The 24,085-nt window shown below is 32.0% G+C and overlaps 1 protein-coding gene across 1 annotated transcript in view; it reads right to left on the bottom strand.

Moving 5' to 3' along the window:
• FLT3 (fms related receptor tyrosine kinase 3) overlaps positions 1–21,263 on the bottom strand; it is a 124,763-nt gene extending 103,500 nt beyond the window's left edge. Inside the window, exon 1 of the mRNA XM_031960750.1 lies at positions 21,162–21,263. The gene's annotated coding sequence lies outside the window, so the exon portion shown is untranslated. The remainder of the gene's footprint in view (positions 1–21,161) is intronic.
• Between the last annotated feature and the right edge of the window lie 2,822 nt (positions 21,264–24,085).

Raw genomic sequence — 24,085 nt, 5'->3', positions numbered from 1 at the left:
GCTTTTTTGAGATCCTTCAGGAGTCTTGGTTTCAGTGGAGAAGTGTAGGAGGCCAGGTCAGCCACCAGGAGCCTGATGGAAGATGAAATTGAATCTCTCTATCCTTCCCTCCAAGAGCTTGATCTCCCAGCTTATATGCTCTACACTGAGTATAAACCAATCATTATATCACTAGGAAACCATTATTTGTTGTAAGATTAAATCAATCATACTGAATTTGGAGAACTATTAAGCACCATGCTAAACTAGACCATTGTCTTTATCAATTCCACTGACTTACACCTTGTAAGAATCCTTGTTTCAAGTTCAGAGTTCTGACCCATAAGGCATAATCTTTCAGGGCACATTCAATGAAATAAGGGACTTTCAATCTTTCCTGATGAAAAGACCAGAGCTGAACAGAAAATTTGATCTCCAAATACAAGACTCAAGAGAAGCATAAAAAAAAAAGGTAAACAGAAAAAACAAATATGTTTTTCAGCAAGATTTCACTGTTTACATCTTCACATAGGAAGGTAATACTTTAACTTCTGGGAATAGTTTCTCTTTTAGGACAGTTAAAAGAAGTATCCCTAGATAGAGAGTATGGGCATAAGTTGACTTTGTTGTGATACACAGAAAGGAATAAAAGATCCATTACAGTACAGGAAAAAAAAGGAGGGGATGAGCATTTTTTGAATCTTACTCTCATCTAATTTGGTTTAAAGAGGGAATAACATATGCATTCAGTTAGATATAAAAATTTATCTTGCCCTATAGGGAAGTAGTATGGGATAGGGGAAAGAAAAGTGGGTGCTAATAAAAGGGAGGACAGCTTGAAGGAGGTGGTGGTCAGAAGGAAGGGAAACTAGGATGAAGGGAACTACACACATGATTGTGAATGTGAATGTGAATGGGATGACCTTTTCCATAAAATGAAACCAGATAACAGAGTGGATTAAAACCCAGAATCCTACAATATCTTGTTTACAAGAAACACATTTGAAGCAGAGACACATACAGAGTAAATGTAAAAATCTAAAGCAGAATATATTGTTCTTCAGCTGAAGTAAGAAAAAAAAAAGCAGGGGAAGAAATTCTGATCTCAGACAAAGCAAAAGCAAACATAAATCTAATTCAAAGACATAAAGAAAGAACCTACAATTTGTTAAAAGACAATCAGTTTGATAAAAGGCATCAAAGACAATGAAATAATATTAATATTAAACATATATGTGCCAAGTGGAATAGGTTCCAGATACTTAGAGAAAAAATCAAGTGAGTTATAGGAAGAAATAGGTAACAAAATTATATTAGTAGGAGATACCAAATTCCTCCTTTCAGAACTAGATAAATCTAACCACAAAACAAATTAAAAGGAGTTAAAAAGGTGAATAGAAAAAGTTAGATATGATCAACCTTAAGAGAAAATTGAATAGGGATAGAAATGAATATATCTTTTTCTCAGCAGTACATGGCACTTACAAAATAATTAACCATATTTTAGACATAAAAATTTACAGTCAAATGCAGGAAGACAGAAATATTAAATGCATCCTTTTTTAGATCATGATACAATAAAAATTACATGTAATAAAAGGCCATGGTAAGATAAACTAAAAATTAATTGGAAACTAAATAATCCAATCCTAAAGAATGAGTCAAACAACGTGTATGAGCAGTCAATAATTTCATCAAGGAGATCAACTATGATAAATATAAGTCTTCTCAGCAATATGGTGATCTAAGACAAGTCTAATAGAGTTTGGATGTAAAATGTCATCTGAATCCAGAGAAAGCACCATGGAAACTGAATGTGGATCAAAATATACTATTTTCACCTTTTTTATTATTATTCTTGTTTTCTCGTGGTTTTACCTTTTGTTCTGATTTTCACAAGAAGACTTATATGGAAATATGTTAAAAATTTTATAATCTATATCAGTTTGCTTGCTATCTTTAGAGACAAAGGAAGTAAAAGAGAAAGGGCAAAAAATTTGGAACCCAAAATCTTAGAAAAAAATCAATGTTGAAAATCATTTTTATGGAAGGAAAAATACATGCAAAAATGTTTGCAAAAGCTCTTTTTGTGGTAGCAAAGAATTGGAAAATGAATAAATGCCCATCAATTGGGGAATAGTTGAGTAAGTTGTGGTATATGAAATTAATGAAATATTATTGTTCTATAAAAAATGATGAACAAACTAATTTTAGAAAGACCTGGAAAGATTCATGTGAACTGATGCTGAGTGAAACAAGCAAAACCAGAAATACATTCTACCCAATAACAGCAAGAATGTGTGATGATCCAACATAGCATTTCCACTCTTTCTGTTACTGTTGGCTTGGTTTTTTATTTTCTTTCTCAGGTTTATTTTTTTCTTTCTTTCTAGATCCAATTTTTCTTGTGCAGCAAGATAACTGTATAAATATGTATACTTATATTGGATTTAATATATAGTTAAACATATTTAACATGTATTGGACTATCTGCCATCTAGGTAAGGGGGAAGGGAAAAGTTAGAACGGAAAAGTTGGAACAAAAAGTTTTGCAAGAGTCAGTGTTGAAAAATTACCCATGCATATGTTTTGTAAATAAAAAGCTATAATAAACAAACAAGCAAACAAACAAATAAAATAGAATGTGTGACGATTAACATGAAAGACATGGTTCTTCTCAGTGGTTCAGTGATTCAAAGCAATCCTAATAGACTTTGGAGAGAAAATGCCATCTGCATTCAGAAAAAGAACTAAGGAGATTGAATGTCAATCAACACATGCTGTGTTCACTTCTTTTTTTCTGTTATTTAATCTCTCTCATGGTTTTTCCCTTTTGTTCTGATTTTTCTCTTCCAACATGATTCATAAATCAATGTATGTTAAAATAAATCAATCAATAAATTAATTAACTAATTTTAAAAAAGAAAAATACATTTGTAATTGGAAAAATGATATATTGTTAAAATTAAAAATATATTTATTTATACATTTTGTTTGTTTGTTGATTTTTTTCTCAATTCTATTTTATTTTCCAAGTATATGTAAAGATAGTTTTCAACATTCATTTTTTTTAAGATTTTGTATTCCAAAAATTTTTCCCTCCTTCTTTCTCTCTTTCCTCCCCAAGATAGCAAGCAACCTTATAGGTTAAACATGTACATCCTAAATAAAAATTTTAAAAATTAATTTAATCAAAGAGAATAACATTAATGAAATAACATGCCAAAATCTATGAGATGCAGCTAAAGCAGTTCTTATGAGAAATTTTATATCTCTAAATGCTTACATAAATAAATTGAAGAAAGAGGATATTGATGAATTGGACAATGCATTGAGTGTACAATCATCTGCAAATAAAAAAATCATGCCCCAACATTCTCTTCTCTTTAGTTTTAGCTTATAGCTTTTTCAAGAACTTATCATCAGTGTGATAGCTAAATTTGATTTCATGTTTGTCCTCAATGAAGGCATTTGACAACATGGCTGAAAACATCATGCTAAACAGCATGGGAGCAAGTACACCATTTTGTTTTACTCCACTGGTGACTGAGCATTGTCCATTGTTCAGAATCCTGGCAAGCATGCCATCATGAAATTGACATACTATGTTGATGAATTTCTCTGAGCAACCAAATTTTGACATAATTTTCCATAAGTCCTCACAACTAACAGTATCAAAAGCCTTGCCACAAATATGGTGCTGATACCTAAAGCAAGAAGAGAACAGAGGAAGAAAATTATAGATTCATTTCTCTAATGGATATTGTTGCAAAAATTTCAGCAAAGAGATTACATCAATTTTCACAAGGATAATGCACTTTGACCAGGTAGGATTTGTACCAGGAATAAAGGGTTCAATATTAGGAAAATAATTAGCATAATTGATAATATCAATAACAAAGCTAACAGAAATCATATCATTATCTCAATAGATGCAGAAAAAGCCTTCAACAAAATTCAGCATCCATTCCTATTAAAAACACTAGTAAGACAGGAATAAATGGAGTTTTCCTTAAAATAATAAGTAATATCTATCTGAAACAGTAGCAAATATTACAATAACAGGGATATGCTAGAAACATTCCCAATAGGATCAAGGATAAAAGAAGGAAGCCCATGATCATCACTATTATTCAATATTGCACTAGAAATGTAGCTTTAGCATTAAGAGAAGAAAAATAAATTTAAAGAATTAGAATAGGCAATGAAGAAACAAAATTATTATTCTTTGTATTTGATATGATGGTATACTTAGAGAATTCCAGAGAATCAACTAAAAAAGTACTTGAAACAATTAATAACTTTAGCAAAGTTTCAGAATACAAAATAAACCCACACAAATCATCAGCATTTCTATAAATTACCAACAAGGCCCAGCAGCAAGAGATGGAAAGAAAGATTCCACTTAAAATAACTATAGACAATATAAAATATTTAATTTTATATTAATAAATACGCCAAATATTATTAATAAAATTATATTAATATTATTAATTTAATTAATTAAATAATTAAACAATATTAATAACATTAATAAACATTGCCAAAATAAAGCAAACTATATTAACACAGTTACAAAAACACTTTTCACACAAATTAAGTCAGATCTAAACAACTGGAAAAGTTTCATTTGTTCATGGATAAGTCACAATTCCATCTAAATTAGCATGCTTATTCAGTGCCATACCAAACTACTAAAAATTATTTTATAGAGATAGAAAAAAATAACAAAATTCATTTGGAAGAATAAAAGGTCAAGAATAATAAGGGAATTAATGGGGGGAAAATACAAAGGAAGGTGGCTTAGTCATACTAGGTCTAAAACTATATTGTAAAGCAGCAATCATCAAAACTATTTGGTACTAGCTAAGAAATAGAAAGGTACATCAGTGGAATATATTAGGTATATAAAACACAAGTAGCAAATGACTATAGTGATCTACTATTTGATAAACCCAAAGATTCTAGCTTCTGGGATAAGAATTCACTAGTTAACAAAAACTACTGGGAAAACTAGAAATTAGTATGGCAGAAACTAGGAATAGACTGATATACTAGTTCAAGATAAGGTCAAAATGGGCACATGATTTAGACATACAGAGTAATACCATAAGCAAATTATGAGAGGAAAGAATAGATTACCTATTTTATGGAGAAGGGAAGAATTTATACCAAATAAGAAATAGTATTATGAAATGCAAAGTGGATAATTTTGATTGTATTAAATTTAAAAATTTTAGTTCGCACAAAACCAATGAAATCAAGATTAGAAGGGAAGCAGAAAGCTAGGAAATAATTTTTATAGTCAGTATTTTTGATAAAGGCCTCATTTCTAAGATATATAGAAAATTGAATTAAATTTACAAGAATATAAGCCCTTTCCCAATTGATAAATGGTCAAAGGATATGAACAGTTTTCAGATAAAGAAATTGAAGCTATTTGTAGTCATATGAAAATAATTTTTAAATCACTATTGATTAGAGAAATGCACATTAAAACAACTTTGAGATACCACTTCACACCTATCATAATGGCTAAGATGACAGAAGAGGGAAATGATAAATATTAGAGATGGTATGGGAAAATTGGAATATTTATGCATTGTTGGTGAAATTGTGAACTGATTCAACCAATCTGGAGACAATTTACAACTATGTCCAAATAGCAACCAAGCTATGTATACCTTTTTTGATCCAGCAATACCACTGCTGCATCTAAATCCCAAAAAGATCATAAGAAAGGGAAAAAAGACCCCCCCCCACAAAAAAATAACAAATATTGAGTGAAGTGAACAAAACAGGAAAACAGTGAACACAATGACAGCAACATCATGTGATGCAACATTGTGCAATGATCAACTATGAATAAACTTAGGTCTTCTCAGAAATACAATGATCCAAGATAATTCCAAAAGAGTTGCAATAGAAGATGTAATACAAATCCAGAGGAAGAACTCTAGACTCTGAATACAGCTTGAAACATACTATTTCATTTTTTAAAAATTTCTTGTGATTTTTACCTTTTGTTCTGATTCTTCTTTTACATGTCTAATATGGAAATATTAACATGATTGTACATGTATAGCCTATATCATATTTTCTTGCTGTTATGGAGAGGAGGGGAGAAGGGAAGGAAAGAGAAAAAATTGGAACTCAAAATCTTACAAAAATTAATGTTGAAAACTATTTTTACATGTAATTGGGGGAAAAAATATAATGGGAAAAAAATACCAATGTCTCTCACTGCCTCCAGGGATGTCTCCAATTATCCTCATCTTTTTCTTGCTACTGAACCCATATGGTTCTAGAAAAAAAAAAAGTGAGCACATTATTTATTCATACTTCACTGAGATGCTATCATTATCAAGAGAGCCATAGGCAGATGGTCAAAGTTTATGGACTAACAGATTTGAAAAGGTGAGTTGCAAAAGATATATAACCATATGAAATATTGTACCAAATAACTAATGATAAGAAAAATACAAATCTAACAATTTTGAGCTTACAAATTGGCAAATATAATAAAAGATGAAAATAGTGTATGTTGGAGTAATTTCGGGAACACAGGAACATTAACATATTGTTTTTTAGGACTATGAATTGGTCCATTCATTCTGGAAAGCAATTTGAAATTGTGTTTTTTTAAAATGACTAAAATATTCATGCCTTTTAAGCCAAAAATATGAAAGCTATGTATATGCTGCAAGAAGATAGAGGTATCTAAATAATACAGTGGATAGAATGTTGGAACTGGAGTCAGGAAGACCCGAGTTTGAAATTGGCCATAGATACTTGCTAGCTGCGTGTCCCTGGCTAAATTACTTAATCTCTATATCCCTCATCTATAAAATAAGAATAATACAGGGTTGTTGTGAGGATCAAATGGAATGATATTTGTAAACAAATGACATACAGTCAGGGCCTTGAACACAGAAGTCACCTAATAAATGCTTGTTTCCTCCTTCCCCCAAAAAAAGGTTAGAGACAGAAATGTCACATATATACCAAAATATTAATTATAGCATTTTTGTGACAATTAAATTATTTAATCAACAGAATATGTCAAGTACATATTATATGCCAAGTACTGAGCTAAATCCACTCTGAAAGATTCCAAAAGGGAACTTGAGAAAAAGTAATCAAACAGATAAAAGGAATGGCAAGAGAAACATGTCAAAAAATACAGAAAGGCTCCCTTATACCAGCATTATAAAATGGTACCACTGTACTTTCACCATAGTTTTTATTGTTTTTCTTCTGAGTATATAACTAAACTAAGGGTGTAGATAATTTTATGAAAGCAGAAATAAGAAAATGATGTGTAATTAAGTTTATTTGGTACTATTTAAATTTAAATATTGTCACTTGCAAGAATAAATAAGTTGAAAATTGTAAAATTAATATTAAAAATTTTCAATTTAACACTTTGTTAACATTGGACTCAATAATTTAATAGTTTAGCATTAGTGAAAACAATTGATCTTTCTGTTGACAACTTAGGGTTTTTTTTCCTTTTTAAAAATTTATTTTGTTTTTTTTTTCTTCTTTTTAAATGATTTTTGTTTTGGAGGGGGATTTGTTATTTTTATTTTATTTAAAAAAAAACACAATGAGAAAAAAAGAAAAACAGAAAAGGAATACAAAACAAAATAAAACAACACAAAAGAGAATATTATCATATGCCCAAAAGAACATCAGGGAGGATTCACAATATATAACAAATTACCAAATCAAGAAAGTATATATATAATATTCATTATATATTTGAAGAATATTATATTCATGAATATCCATTTCTTCTTTACTTCCTTGTGAATTGTTCTTTTGTTCTCTGCTGTGCATCTTATTTATTTTATTCTTTCTCCCCTTTCATCCCTCCATCACTCCCAGGCAAGCTATAGTTAAGAAAAGATATATTTATGTATCCAAATGTAAACACATACACACCCACATACACACAGACACAGACACACACACACACACACACACACACACACACACGTCTTTCCCATCCTTACTCTTTGCTTAAATTCTGCTCCATAGCTTGCCTTGCTATTACATGACCTCTCCCTGATCCAAGGATCCCTCCCTAGTTTTCTTTCCTCACCCTTTGCTTCCCCATCTGCCCATCCCTTCCCCTTATTTCTTTATAGATTTTGGAGGGTGCTATACCCTTCATAGTATATATGTAGTGTTTCCTATTAAGCCCATTACTGATGTGAGTAGGTTTTCATAACTAGAAGCTCTCCCCTTCCCCTCTAATGATTCTGTGTATTTTTCCTCTGCACCTCATTTATATAATATAAATTTTATCTTAATTCTGAACTACCCTATTGTTGATGTGAATCTTAAACATAAAGTATATATTTGCCATGAAAAAAAAATGAATATTTTGACCATTTTTAGACATTTTGTTTGTTGAGTTTCTTGAAACTGAGCTTTAATATTGGCTCTTATATGCTAAATTTTCTATTAAGTTCAGATTTGGTTGATAGAAAGTCCTGAAAATATGCAAGTTCATTGAATGTCCATTTTTTTTCATTCAATATTATAGATAATTTTGCTGTATATGATATTTTTGGTTGCAGGCCTAGTTTTTCTAATTTTCACTAGATATGATTCCAGGACCTGCAGTCTTTTATTGTAGCTGCTGATAAGTTTTGTACAGTTCTAATTGTATCTGGCATATTTGAATTGTGCTTTTTTTTCTTGGTTCTCACAAAATTTTCTCTTTGATCTGAAGGTTTCAAAATTTGGCAATAATATTTCTATGTGTTTCCACAAAGGATTTTTTTTGAGACAGTGATTGATGGATTTTTTTTTTTCTATTTTTATTTTCCCCTAATGTTCTATCACTTCAGGACAATTTTCTTGGATTATTTCCTGCATTATTGTGCCAAGGTTCTCTTATTGGTCACAACTTTCTGGCAGTCCAATTATTTTTACATTTTCTTTTCTTAATCTGTTCTCCAGATCTGTCATTTTTCTTATATTTCACATTCTGTTCTGTTTTCTCATTCTTTATAATCTGTTTTGTTATTTTTTCATCTCTCAAAGTTTTACTGGCTTCCCCTTGCCTCATTATAATTTTCAAAGAATTATTTTCATCTTTGAGACTCTATATTCCTTTTCTAGTTGCTTAACTTTTTTTTTTCATAATCTCTTGTTTTTCTTGGATTTTTAAAATTTTTTTCCTCAGTGTCTCTAATTTCATTTTTAAATTCTTTTTTGAATTCTTCTATAAATTCTCTCTGGGCAAGGAGATATTTCACATCACTCTTTGGGGTTGAAGCTTTCAATATTATTATTATTATTATTATTTATGTCTTCTGAAGATGAACCCCAGTCTTCCCTATTCCCATAGTAAATTTCTAAGTTGGGGTTCTTTTTTCTTTGCCAATTCAGGTTACCCTGGCTTGGGGGTCTTTCTTCAGATCTTGTTGGGTTGCACTAGGAGGACCTCTGCTCTTCCCCAATCTTGATTTTTTACCAGTCTATGTTTGCCTTGAGGCATAAATTTGTTCTATTTGTGGGGGAAATCTGGAGAGCCCCAAATTTACCAATCTACTCTGTCATTTTCCCTGGATCCTCCCGACAACTTTTGTTATATGAGTTATGCTTAAAAGCTTTAAAATCTAATGTTTCTTGTATCTGTTGCACAGTATTAGATTATCTTCAAACATCTTCGTGCAACTTTTCAAGCTATACTAAATTTATATATTTTGAAGTCTGACTCTGTGCTAACAGTTCATTTTAAATAGAATATGATTTTAATTTTTGATAAGCTGTTGAATTTTAAAGAAAGTTTTTTGGGTCCAAGGCAATTCCAATAGACTTTGCATAGAAAATGCCATCTGCAGCCAGAAAAAGAATTATGGAGATTGAATGCAAATCAACACATGCTATGTTCACTTCTTTTTTCTGTTTTTTTCCTCTCCCCTGGTTTTTCCATTTTGTTCTGATTTTTTTCTCCCAATATAATTCATTAAGTAATGTATATTAAAAATAAATAAATAATAATAATAATAAAAAGTTCATTTTGGGGACAAATGTTCCCCAAAGTAAGCCTGAAACTCGTTTCCTTATTCTAATAAATTATTTTGTGCCCTTAAAAAGAGGAAAGTTTTTTGGGGCCACCAAATATTTTGGATCATGCAGAAAATATATATTGTACTATATAATTCTGTGCTTACATTTATATGATGTGTCATAACAGATGTGAATGTTAACAAAGTTGTTTAAATATTTAAAAGACATAGAAAGAAAATGTAAAATTCTACAGAGAGGTAAAAAATGATGAGTAATTAAAGTCATTATATTTTATAATTAAGAGACCTTTGCAACCGTAGAGAGAAAATGTTCGATTACGTGATAAAGTTGGAAAATAGATAGCAAGAGAAAATGAAGTTCACATGGTATAGGCTTTTTTTTTTTTTAAGTTTACCTGAGTGGAAGAGGAGAGATCTAATGTTAGTTAAGTGGAAATGGGAATTTTTTTTTTTAAGAATGAAGGATTAATTTATAAGATATATAGGAAATTGAATCAAATTTATAAGAATAAGAGTTATTTCCGAATTGAAAAAAAAATTGGGTTAGCTAAATGGTGCAGTTGAAATAGCACTAGCCCTGGAGTCAGGAGGATTTGAGTTCAAATTCAGCCACAGACACTTAACACTTGCCCAATTGTCTCACGAAAGAAAAAAAAAAATTTTAATGGTTAAAGGAGAATAGGCAATTTTCAAAGCCATGTGAGAAAAAAAAGAGTTCCGAATCACTAATAACAAGAGCAATGAAAGCTAAAGCTAAAACAACTCTGAGTTATCACTTTACACCTATCAGATTGGCCAAGGTAACTAAAAAAGAAAATAACAAATGCTTTAGGGGTTGTGAGAATAGAGGTTTATTAATGTACCATCAGCAGAGTTAAGAACTAGTCTACTTATTCTGGAAAGCAATTTGGAACTATGCCCCCAAAGCTATTAAACTGTGAATACCCTTTGACTCAACAATACAGCTACTAAATTTATACCCCAAAGAGATCAAAGAAAAGGATACATATGTATAGCAATATTTATAGAATCATTTTTTTGTGTGTTGGCAAAAAATTGAGGGGAAATCAAGTAGGGAATAACTGAGCCAATTATAATATATAAATGTGATAAGAATACTATTGTGTCATAAGAAATGATGAATGGGATAGTTTCAGAAAAAACCTAGGACCCCCTTTTATTGCATACTTTCCATGTCCCTTTTATATATGTCTTCCCCTGTTAGAATGTAAGTATTTTTGAAGATTGTTATTTTGTATGTATTTGCATTCCCAGCTCTAGCATGGTACCTAGGACACAACAAGAGGTTGTGATGCTGTCAGAGGTTGTTATTGACATGACTTGGGCAGAAAGATAGATTTACAGATAAAAAATTTGAATTTAATTTCCAGCTGTGTTTTGACCATGGACAAATCACTTTATTTATCTGAAGCTTAAGAAAATCTCTAAGACTTAGCAATTACTTTGGAGACATCATGGGAAATCTTTCAAACATCTATAACTTAGGAAAGCAAATGCCTTTATGTAGGAAATCTTTATCAAAATGATCTATGTATATATAAAAGTTGGAAAGATTCACATGAACTGATGCTGAGTGAAACAAACAGAACCAGGAAAACATTATACACAGCAATAAGATTGTATGATGATCAACTATGATAGACTTGACTCTTCTCAGCAATTCAATGATCCAAAACAATTCCAATAACTATATGCCATCCACCTCCAGAGAGAGAACTAGAGAGATTCTATGCAGATCAGAACATACTATTTTCACCTTTTCAAATGGTTTTTTTCCATTTTGTTCTGATTTTTCTCTCCCAACACAAATCATGAAAACATGCAAAAATGAATTTAAACGTATAACCTAAAATTTTTTAAAAGAAGCTTTAAAAAGTTTTTTTTCAGTTAGATGTCTGCCCTGCATATGTTAAGAAAATACAAAACATAATAAAGTAATTAATCATTGATGTTGGTAAATGATGTCCAGTGAGTACCGAAACAAAAAAGATGAAACAAACATTAGGAAAATGTATGCTCATCAAAGAAGAATGCCCTGTGCAAAGTTCAAATAGAAGAAGAATTCACTACACATAGTGAGGTTCACTAATATTCTTGTTCTAGGGCTTGATAGAATTAGCACAGTTCCATTTGCAAACCAAAGTCCTAAAATATTAATTTCCTTAATGAGAAGTATGATTATGGAAAAGATATTAGCCTATGACTTCACAAAAGAAAAACCAAGAGGATGAAGAATACATATTGCTCATTTTATGTTACATGATTGGATTGAATTAGGCATTTAGTTGACTCACTACATGAAGTACTGGATTTGGAGTAGGTGAAACCTGCATTTAAATTCTACCCCAGATAATATCTAACTGTGATTCTAGGCAAGTCACTTAATATCTCCTAGCAGTTGAACTGGACTTTACTATAAGAAATGTTTGAATCCTATTCAGATCTTATGTTGGATTCTCATTAGGATTGTGTTTTGACTTAGCCTAAATTTTATTGAATGTATAAACTTAACTGCTGATATACATCTCAAAAAATCCTCATGTCTTATCTGGAAACTGCCTGCTGCAGCAGTTGCAAACTTGTGTTCTGGAAACAACTTACAAGCAATGTCCTTGTTTTGATCTCTTTATAAAGTAAAACTAAAAAGAAGAAGCCATGCCTTTTTCCAGTTCTTTTCACTGCTGAATGAATGACTTAATAAAATGCATTCTAAAAACCTTAAAAAAAAAAAAAAAAATCTCCTAGAGCAGCTAGGTGGCGCAGTGGATAGAGCACCAGCCTGAAGTCAGGAGGATCTGAGTTCAAACTTGGTCTCAGATACTAAAGACTTCCTAGCTGTGTGACTCTGGGCAGGTCACTTAACCCCAATTGCCTCAGTTAAAAAAAAAAATCTCCTAATGTTTTCCCCACCTATAAAATGAATCATAATTGGATTGGGATTGCTTTGTTAAATGAGATAATATCTAAAGCCTTTTACAGACCTTAAGGCTTTATATAAATGATAATAAAAATAATTTTTATTGTTTAATTATTTCAACTATTCTATGAGCATTCTTATGAATCAATAGCATAGCATTGAAAAGAAAGGAAAACACCTATTTCTAGTTATGGTGAACTGACAGGCATAGACAAAGAGTGGAGTCAAGACAGCAAATTAGCTAAAAGAAATATAACCCATTAAAATCTAGAAAACATACCTCAACCAATTTTTCATAAATCCTAGAAAAAATAATGACAGTATTTTTTTTAAGCCCAGGCCAGCATTGAGATTCAGACAGAAAGGTCTACAGACACTGGAGATGAGATATAAAGAGCATTCCAGAGCAAGAAATTATTGTAAGAATAGGTTCCAAATCCAGCATATAGGAATCTAAACCTATGGAGGACATGGGGACTGATACCAACTAGCAGCTCTGTCATGGTTCTGTCACTCATGACTGAGACATAGATCAAAGACAGACTAAGGATAATACCTATACCTAGGGTTAGCATTTCAGTGTAAACAGAGTTCAAGGGTTTTAGTTTGTATATCAAATAGAAGCAAATCTGCTAGCTTTGCAGCTCAGACCCTAGGAGTATAATTTCCAGTTTTTAGTGAAGGCAACCTTAAAGTTATATTGTATTTAAGTAAAGGGAAGACAGTAATGGCGATAAGAAGGTCATAAGGTGCATAAGTCTTCAGTAGTAAATGACCATTAGTGTTGCTGTTTCCAACTTCATTCTCCCTGGGGACTCCTTGCCAAGTCTAGTAATCTGAGATTACTCTAGTCACCAAGAACTGTAAACCTGGGCACTCTTTTGGCACATTGAGAATAAGGTGGCCAGGTCTTCATATAAGTTTTCTTTGGTTTCATCAAGGTACGTCATGATGGAAAAACAGGCACTGATGATGATAGTGGCATGAATCACCTGCAAATGGCAATCACATAATCATGAACCTGTCACTCAACCTTTTTTTTTTTTTTTTTGTACGAATACAAGTTTTGACTAGCTTGACTTTAATTGCAAACCCTATGTCAACTTCTTGGTACTCCCTATCACTGTACTCACTCCAGAAAAATGTGTATCCAGTTCCAACTTCAGTAAACTAGCTTTCATTTGCCAGTCTTGTTTCACTTAGAGCTGTTATTTAGATGTGATATCTGATAAGTTCTCTCATACTTAGAGGTGTTTGTTTTTTAACTCTACTGGATTTTGTTTTGTCTGTGTGTATACATTCCATGTATGAATGGTAAATAGAGTCATCTTTGTAAAAGTTTTTGTACATTTTTTGTGTTTTGACCACAGGGTGGTATCCCTGCCTCCTGTGGTAAACAGGCCAGAGTTGGATAAGCAGATAATTTTAGATATTCTTTCTAGTCTCTTCTTCACACTATAAGGTGAGCAGAATGGTCCTTAAAAGACTGTATCTCTTTAGCCCCAGGAGGAAAAAATCCCAGCATCTGCAGGAAACCTTTCCCAGTCCTCTTTAGTGATAATACCTTCCCTCTGAAATTATCTTCAATTTATCCTATACTGTATGTATGGTGTTTGCCCTTTGTTGTTTACATGTTGCCCTCCTCCCTCCCACTTGCACCCCATGAGAACAAGAACTATTTTTGTCTTTTTTTTGGTAATCCTAGTACTCAGAACAATGTTAAGCACACATTACCACTTAATAAACACTTATTCACTTAACACAGTACTGATACATAATGAAAGCATTTACATCTTCAGGTCTTTTTTGCACACTGAGTTTTCCCCACTTAAATAGTCAGTACCATCTATACCTACACATTTCCATCAGGCAAGGATGTTGGTATCTGATTTACTAAGATATTTTCTGTTATCTTATGTACTACTCAGTTTACTTTCCTTTTGTCAAAACAATCATCATTATGGTTTCAAATAGGCCAGACTACAACCTTATGCATACCCATCTATTTCTTAGATTCACAAGAATGGTTTCACCACTGATATGGATGCCAACCTAAACCATGATATTGCCAGAACTTAACTAGCAAGCACTTTCAAAGTTCCTGCTAGATCTTTACAACTACCATACTACTCTCAGAGTACAAAAAGTTCCTACTGTATATCACTTGACTGGTCTTCCATTAAATTGCCATTGGCCAAATATTTATCACTACTTAAACTCTCCAAGTAAGCAATTTGCAATGGCAGCAATGGCTTTAAATACATTGGGTATGGATTCTGGACTTTTCAAATAAATCTTTGACTTGAGATCAAACAGAACTTATATTCCTCAAGATAGTGAGGTTTCTCTTGATCTTAGTGTCCAAAGTCACCGGGGAAAGCTTTCCTTCCAGCAGTCACTATAGAAATATTGGTTAGAACTGAACTCTACAGGGACATAATTTCCTTTTTTTTTTTTAAGTTATGAGCATAATCTAAATGTATTCCAGATGTATAATGACATGGCACTAATTTGGGCAGTCTTTTTTGATTCCTCTCAGGTCTTTTAAAGGTATGTGATACTTTGTTATTCATAAAACTAGAATATAATTATGGTTCAGAATCCACTGACGAGACCTGCAAAATATTACATTCATAATTTTCACTGTTACTGTAGTATAAGATCCTGTGAATCTATGTGAAATTGACCCAGGAAACATTACTAGGATAAGGATTATTTTTTCATAGGTAGGGAGTAGCCTTTGTCCCGATCAAAATCTGTTTTTTGATTATGGCCCTGTGAGTTTTACCATCTGGAAGACCAATGATGGATTATACTCTTGAATGCACTCAGAACACATATTCCCATTTTTGTCCATAATTCAAGTCAAATAAAATAAATGAGTATTTGTTAAATACCTACTATGTTTCAGGCACTGTGCTAAGCACCGAAACTACAAAGCAAGGTTACAAAAAAGTTTCCTTCTCTTACAGAACTCACAGTTCAATGGAGGAGACAACATGTAAATATCTATAGTCAGCAAGACATAAAATGACTACCTCATTCCCTCAGATGCTGACTTTTGTATAACAGTACCAAAACTAAATTATTTGACTAAATTATCTTAACTTGGGTTAAGCATCTCTTGATCATTGAGGTAATTATGAAACTGAATAGCATTAAGAAAGACAGCAGTTTTGAACTGGATATCTCTAGTAAGGCCTTCTTTTTGGTCTTGGTTGTTTATATCTAAACAAATTGCCCAGCGATCCAAGATACTGGATTTTCATAGTGTGATTATTTTTGTTCCATATGTTTTGTCTCTTCCTTTGTGACCAGCCAGATCATTTCAGAGAAAGTGGGGGAACATTCTCCCTACTAAGTCATCTGTAGTTGTCAGAATAAGTTTGTCATCATGAGTACACCTAAACCCTTAGGCCAGCCTATAATAGTTGACACACCCCGCATCCATTTTCCTTTGATTGCTATTTTCTGTAAATTCTCTACAATCTTTTTATAAAACTAAAATCTTCTCACTCTCCTCTAGGAAGGAAATTAGGTGTTAACACAAATTATTTCTATGCTTTTTATACCAGTGAGTTAGCCATTCAGTGCCCACATGCACTCAAGTAATTAGCAGAGGGGCATCCCATATTTAAAGTACAGAGAACATCAAAGGCAGGATCCTGTGAACTCTGCTGTAAGTACCTTCATTTTTCTGTACTAAGTATCTGCCATTTTTATAATATTTCAGTGACATGTCCAAACATAGTTCAAAGACTTTCTCCTTAGGTAAATGAAAATTCTTTCCTGAGAATATTCATAACTGTTTTTAGATTACCTCCAGATGCACTACTTGCTTTAGGGTTTGTCCCACAACCTACACTCATGGCTCTCTTGGCACAGTTTTGAAAATAGGATGTCTGACATCTCAGCAGTCATATCATATCTTCTTTTATATATCAGTCTTTTTCGTGTTTTGATGAAAAATCTTGCCAAGAATAGGTAGTTTATAAATCAAATTTCTAAGCCTTCTTATTCAGGTATCTCTCTAGAGATATAGGAAGGTTCACCAGTTTCAGGCAGCTCATACAAAGCAGCAGCTGCATTGTCTGTCTCCCTTCATGAATACTTCTCTTGTTCTTTATACTCATACAGAGTCTAAAGCAATCAACAGATCTTACAATTGTACCCTTATCACACTTCATTGACACCCCCTAATCAATAGTCCTTTGTGAGGACAGATACTCATCTCTATGTAATAAATGGGGAGCTATGTCATTGTTCACCTCTCCCACCCTCTACATTGTACAATGTGTAATTGTACAATACTCTGTGGGATCATCCCTGAGTTGTTCCTTGCTCCTTGGAAACTATTGCTAGTGAGGAAAGCTCAAGTTAAAAATAAAAATAGATCACAGGCTAATTGTACACTATTTCAAAGTCCGATTCTCTTTGTACAGCAAAATAACTGTTTGGACATGTATACTTATATTGTATTTAATTTATACTTTAACATATTTAACATATGTGGTCAACCTGCCATCTGCGGGAGGAGGTGGGGATAAGGAGAGGAAAAATTGGAACAAAGGGTTTGGCAATTGTCAATGCTGTAAAATTATCCATGCATATAACTTGTAAACAAAAAGTTATAATAAAAATTTTTTAAAAAAATAAAAATAGATAAAAATTAAACCCCTGAAATGTAACCCTAGTAGGAGATATTTCCTTCTAACATCAAGGGCTTGGATGCACTTTAGGACCCTTTAATTTTTCTCCTGCTAGTTGCTGTTCACTTATATGGACCCTGGAAACTCCAGTGTTTGATAATCTTCTTAACCTAGCCACTAGCTAAAAAATAAGATAAAGGGATTCAATTGTCCATGCCATAGGAAAGTGGTTGAAGGAAATTAGGAAGAGAAGTCTCAGGAAAGATAGGATAACTGTTTTTCTTGAAAACATGAAAGACCATGTAGAAAAAGGATAAAGCTTGTTCTGTTTGATTCCAGATGGTAGAACAAGGAGTGATGGGTAGAAGACACAAAGTGAAAATTTTATGCTTGATATAGGGAAGATTTCATAACAATTAGTTGTGCAAAAGAGGAATGGGCTGCTTTCAGAGGTTTTGGATCCATCATCAATGGGGCTACTTCAAGCAAAGATTGAATAACTATGCCTTAGATGTGTTATAGCAGAAATTCTTGTTTGTTGTGGGTTGAACTAGATTACCAATGAGTTTTTGTGAGTCCTCTTAAAAACATTCAGGCTCACAAGGCTTCGGAATAGGAATGTCCAATATTGTGACTGTGACTCAAAGGGAGTCATTTTTGTTATCCTCCTTCCATTTTTGAAATAAATAAATGTTTTGAAGAAATTTGGCTTAGGTCTCATGCCAAGTTTTGTACTGAATTATGTTCTTCTTCAAAGTTTAAGAAGGCAAAACTGCTAAATCAAACTATCCTTTCCAGTCATACAAAAGATTGGAAGGTATAAAAAAAGTAAGATCCCCAAATCATAAATATCAGAAGTGGGAAAGTTAGTTTAGGTTCTTAAAATCCTCATCTGGTCTATTATTATAGCCTTCAACTTGGTCTCCATGACTTCTCTTTTCCAACCTATCTTCCACAAAGAAGCCAAAACAATATCACTTTTTATTTTAAAACTTTCATTGATTTAAAACTGTTTCTAAATTTGACAAACACTAATAAATCTGAATGTTTTTATATGCAAAGAATATGGGAGGGAAAGATTATATATTCGATTATTTTAAATTTCTTCCCCCGAGGATATTGGGATTAAGTGACTTGCCCAGGATCACACAGCTAGGAAGTATTTAGTGTCTAAGGTCAGATTTGAACTCAGGTCCTACTGACTTTAGGGCTGGTGCTCTATCCACTGCACCAACTAGCTGCCCATTGAAAGGTTTTGTATAAATGAAATCAATGTAGCCAAGATGAAAAAGAAAGCAAAATATTGGCAAAAGGAAAAGAGGAGGATTTATAGACAGCTTCTCAGATAAAATGTGTCAAATTTATAAGAATAAGAGGTGTAATCCAATTGATAAATGGTCCAAGAATATAAACAGACAACTTCTGGATAAAGAAATCAAAGCTACAAATGGTCATATGAAAAATGCTCTAAATAATTATTGATTAGAGAAATGCAAATTAAAACAACTTTGAGATGTCATTTCATACATATCAGATTGGCTAAAATGATAGAAAGACAATATAACAAATGTTGGAGGGGATATGCAAAAAATGGGACATTGATGCACTATTGTGGAATTTGTGAACTGTTCCAACTATTTTGGATAGCAATCTGAAATGATGCGCAAAGAGTTATAAAAGTATGCACCCTTTGATGTAGCAATACCACTATTATGCCTGTTTCCCAAAGTGATCAGAGAAAAAGGATAAGATATATATCACTATTCTCTTTGTAGTGGCAAAGAACTAGAAATTAAGGAGATGTCCATCAATTAGGGAATGACTAAACAATTTTGGTATATGATTGAAATTATTTGAATTGAATTGAATTGAAATATTGAAATATTACTGTGCTATAAGAAATGATGAACAGACTGATTTTTTTTCATTTAATAGGGTTTTTTCCATTACATAAAAAGATAGTTTTCAACATTCATTTTTTTTTAAATTTTGAGTTCCAAATTTTTCTCTTGCCCTTCCTTCCTTCCTTCCTTCCCTATTCCCAAGACAGCAAGCAATGCATTATCAGCTATACATATACAATGATATTAAACATCTTTCCATATTAGTCTTGTTATGAAAGAAGAATTAGAAAATAAGGGGAAAACCAGGAGAAAGAAAAACAAACAAAAACCCCAAATTTTAAAAAAGCAAAAATAGTATGCTTTGATTGGCACTCAGATTCCATAGTTCTTTTTCTGGATGCAGATGACATTTTCTATCACAAGTCTTTTAGAATTGTCCTGGATTTCTGTATTGCTGAAAAGAGCTAAGTTTATCATCATTGATAATCACACAATGTTGTTATTATGAAGTACAATGCTCTGATTTTGCTCATTCCATTCAGTATCAATTCATGCAAGTCTCTTAAGGTTTTTCAAGCAAATTGATTTTAGAAAAACCTGGAAAGACTTCCATTAAATAAAGAAGAGTGAAATGAGCAGAACCACAAAAAATGTTGTATATAGTAATAGCAATATTTTTCTTTTTTTCCTTTTTTAATTTTTTAATAACTTTTTATTGACAGAACCCATGCCAGGGTAATTTTTTACATTATCCCTTGCACTCACTTCTGTTCCGATTTTTCCCCTCCCTCCCTCCACCCCCTCTCCCAGATGGCAAGCTGTCCTATACATGTTAAATAGGTCACAGTGTATCCTAGATACAATATATGTGTGCAGAACCGAACAGTTCACTTGTTGCACAGGAAGAATTGGATTCAGAAGGTAAAAATAACCTGGGAAGAAAAACAAAAATGCAAACAGTTTACATTCGTTTCCCAGTGTTCTTTCTTTGGGTTTAGGTACTTCTGTCCATCATTGATCAATTGAAACTGAGTTAGATCTTCTCTTTGTCAAAGAAATCCACTTTCAGCAGAATACATCCTCATACAGTATTGTTGTAGAAGTATATAATGATCTCCTGGTTCTGCTCATTTCACTTAGCATCAGTTCATGTAAGTCTCTCCAAGCCTCTGTTTTCATCCTGCTGGTCATTTCTTACAGAACAATAATATTCCATAACATTTATATACCACAATTTACCCAACCATTCTCCAATTGATGGGCATCCATTCATTTTCCAGTTTCTAGCCACTATAAATAGGGCTGAACAGCAATATTTTTCAAAGAATAATGGTGAATAACTAAGTTAAATTGAACATTGCAAATGTTCAAATCAACTACAAAGAACCTATAAGGGAAGATGCTAACCACCTCCAAAGAAAGAATTGATAAATAGAAGAATGCATAGTATGGTTTTATATGCATACATACATATACACATATATCTATCATTTACCTATCTATTTATCTGTCTACCCATCTATTTATATATCAAATGATGACCTTCTCTATGGTGTGATGAGGAGGGGAGGAGGGAAAAAGGGAAACAGTTCAGAATTTAAAATGTAATACAAAATTAAATTAATTTTTAAAAGATTATATATGAAACCACAAATCTCATAAGTTGTGTAATACATTAAAGCTAGTTCCAAAGTTATCTCACTTGTTTATGTTACACTCTGGATTCTTCTGCATGTCTTCTTTAAATTGAAACTTTTTTCTTTTTTCTTGTTTGATATCACTTTCATGAACTCCCTCTTCTCATGTCCTGAAAAAAAAATCTGCCTTGTAACAAGTTATCATAGAAAAGTAAAAACAAACAAACAAAACCACACATTGGTCATGTCCAAAAATATGTCTCACTATACAACTCTATTCTTCCACCTTTTTGTTAAGAGATAAGATGATGGTTTCATCATCAGTCCTTTGGAATCATGACTGGTCATTGAATTGATCAAAATTCATAAGTCTTTCAATGTCATTTGATTTTGCAATGTTGTTATAATTATATAAACTGTTTCCTTATTGTTGCTCATCTCATTTTATATCTATTAATATAAATATTCTTATTTCCCAAAACCAATCCTTTGGTATAATAATTCTCTGTAATATTCATATATCATTTATCAACCATTACCCAATTGTTGGATACCTTTAAATTTTAGTTCTTTGCTAAAATAAATGTGCTACTAAAAATATTTTGTTATATATGAGAACTTTCTCTCTTTGAGATTTATTCATAGCAATAGGAATACTGAATGAGAAGGTATTTTAATGTTTTCATTATAGTCCCAAATTGTTTTCCAAGATGTTTGGATCAATTTATAGTTCCGTTAACAATGTATTAAAGTGCCTGTTCTCCCACATTTTTTCTGATAATTGTAATTTCCTTTTCCTTCTTTTTTTGGGGCCAATCTGAAGTGGTATTTTGCTGTTCTTTTAATTTGCCTTTCTGCTATTATTAGTGATTTGAGGTATTTTTTCACAAATTTAATGGTAACTTGCTTTTATTCTTTTGAGAATTGTTTATTTATATTCTTTCACCAATTCTCTAATGAGGTATGGTTTTTGTTCTTTCATAATTGAATTAGATACCTATATATCTTGGGGAAATTTGCTATAATGAAGCACTGCTTCTTAGTTAAGGATTTCTTTTTGTAATTTTATTTGCATTATTTTTGTTTGTTCAAAATTTTTTTAACTTTGTTATCAAAATTACCCATTTTATTTCCTGCGATCTTCTACATCCCTTGTTTGGTCAGGAAATCTTCTCCTATCTATAGTTATGAAAGATATATCCTCTGTTCCTCTGATTTCTTTATCATGTGATATTTTGTATTGGGATTATGTATGCATTTGGAAATTATTGATGTTATAGTATATAGATGTTGGTCTAAATCTAACTTCTGCTAGACTGTTTTTGATATAGCTAAATGATAGTGTAGACAGAGCATTCGGTCTGGAATCAGGAAGACCTGAGTTCAAATTCATATTCAGGCACTTAGCTATGTAACCTCAAGCAAGTTATTTAACTTCTTTTTACCTCAGTTTCCTTAGCTATAAAATTAGGATATAATAGCATCTACCTTCCAGCATTGTTATGAGAACCAAAATGAGATAATATTAGTAAAGTTTTTGGCACAATGCCTGGCACATAGTTAGTACTATATAAATGCTAGTTATTATTTATTATACTTTTCAGTTTTTGTCCAACAGTGAATCTTTACCTCAAGAATTTATGGTTTTGGGATTTATCAAACACTAGGCCAATATACTTGTTTGCTTCAGAATCATGTGTTCTTCATCTCTTTCACTGATCAGTTTTCTCATTTTGAAACAAGTATGAGTTTTTAATAGTTATTTTTAATGAAGCTTGAGATTTGATACTGATAGGCCCCTTCTAATTTTTTTTCGTTATTTCTCTAGAGATTTATAATACTTTTTTTCCCTCTAGATGATTTTTTTTTTTTTTTGTCTTTATGAAGTGATCCTTTGGTAAGCTTAATTGTTATGCTACTATATTGTCCTTGGTTTTAAATAGATACTGCTTATTATACTAAGGAAAGGTGTGCTTATTCTTATTCTTTTAATATATTTTAATAAGTTAGTCAGTAAACAAACATTTATTTAAGCACCTATTATGTGCCATGTACTAAGCTAAGCATGGAGGATAAAAAGGGAAAGGAAAAAAAAAAAAACAGTCCCTGTTCTCATGTACTATACCCTAATTGACTAGATAACATACAATCAATGTTTATAAACAAAATATGTCAAGAGAAAAAATGCAAATAATCACAGAATAAAACATTAGTTTTTTGAAGAGTATCAGGAGTCCTTTCTGGATTAAGACTCAAGTGCAGATCAGGAGGGCAGTGACCATACCCCTCTAGGATCACAACACCTTGGAAAGACCAAAAATTTGTAGACTCCCATTGGTAGCTTTGAAATCAGAAGTATGAAAAATCCTAAAGTTTGGGATAACATCTCCTGACTCAGAAATGAATAGATTCTAACTTTCACATAAAATTCAAGATAAGAAATAGGCTAATAAAGTGAGCTAACAACAACAATAAAAGAACATCTCCATAAAAAGTATATAGTAAAGGTGGTAGGGAAAATCAAGACACAAATTCAGAAGATAAGCAATATGAAAACATTTCCAAACAAAATCTCAAAGAAAACTGCAAATTGGACAGAAGCCTAACATGAATTCCTGGAAGAGTTAAAGAAATTAGAGAAATTAGAAAATTAGAAAAAGAAATGAGTGATGCAAGAAATTATATAAAAAAAAGAATGAACAACTTAGTGAAATAGGCATAAAAACATTGAAAAACATAAGATCTTAAAAAGTATAATTTCCTAAATAGTAAAATAGGCACAGAATTTCACTGAAAAAAAAACTCCTTAAAAATCAGAATTAGACAATTGAAAAAAGAGGCACATAAACTTACTGAGGAAAATAATTCCTTAAAAACTATAATTTGCAGTGGATAGAGCATTGACCTTGGAGACATTAGGACCCGAGTTCAAATTCAGAATCAGACATTTGACATTTGCTAGCTCTGTGACCCTGGGAAAGTTACTTAC

This window comes from Sarcophilus harrisii, chromosome 3 (assembly GCF_902635505.1).
Source record: "Sarcophilus harrisii chromosome 3, mSarHar1.11, whole genome shotgun sequence".
NCBI classification, from domain to species: Eukaryota; Metazoa; Chordata; class Mammalia; order Dasyuromorphia; family Dasyuridae; genus Sarcophilus; species Sarcophilus harrisii.
The sequence above is the reverse complement of the archived record's forward strand: the minus strand, read 5'-3'. Positions and strand labels throughout refer to the sequence as shown.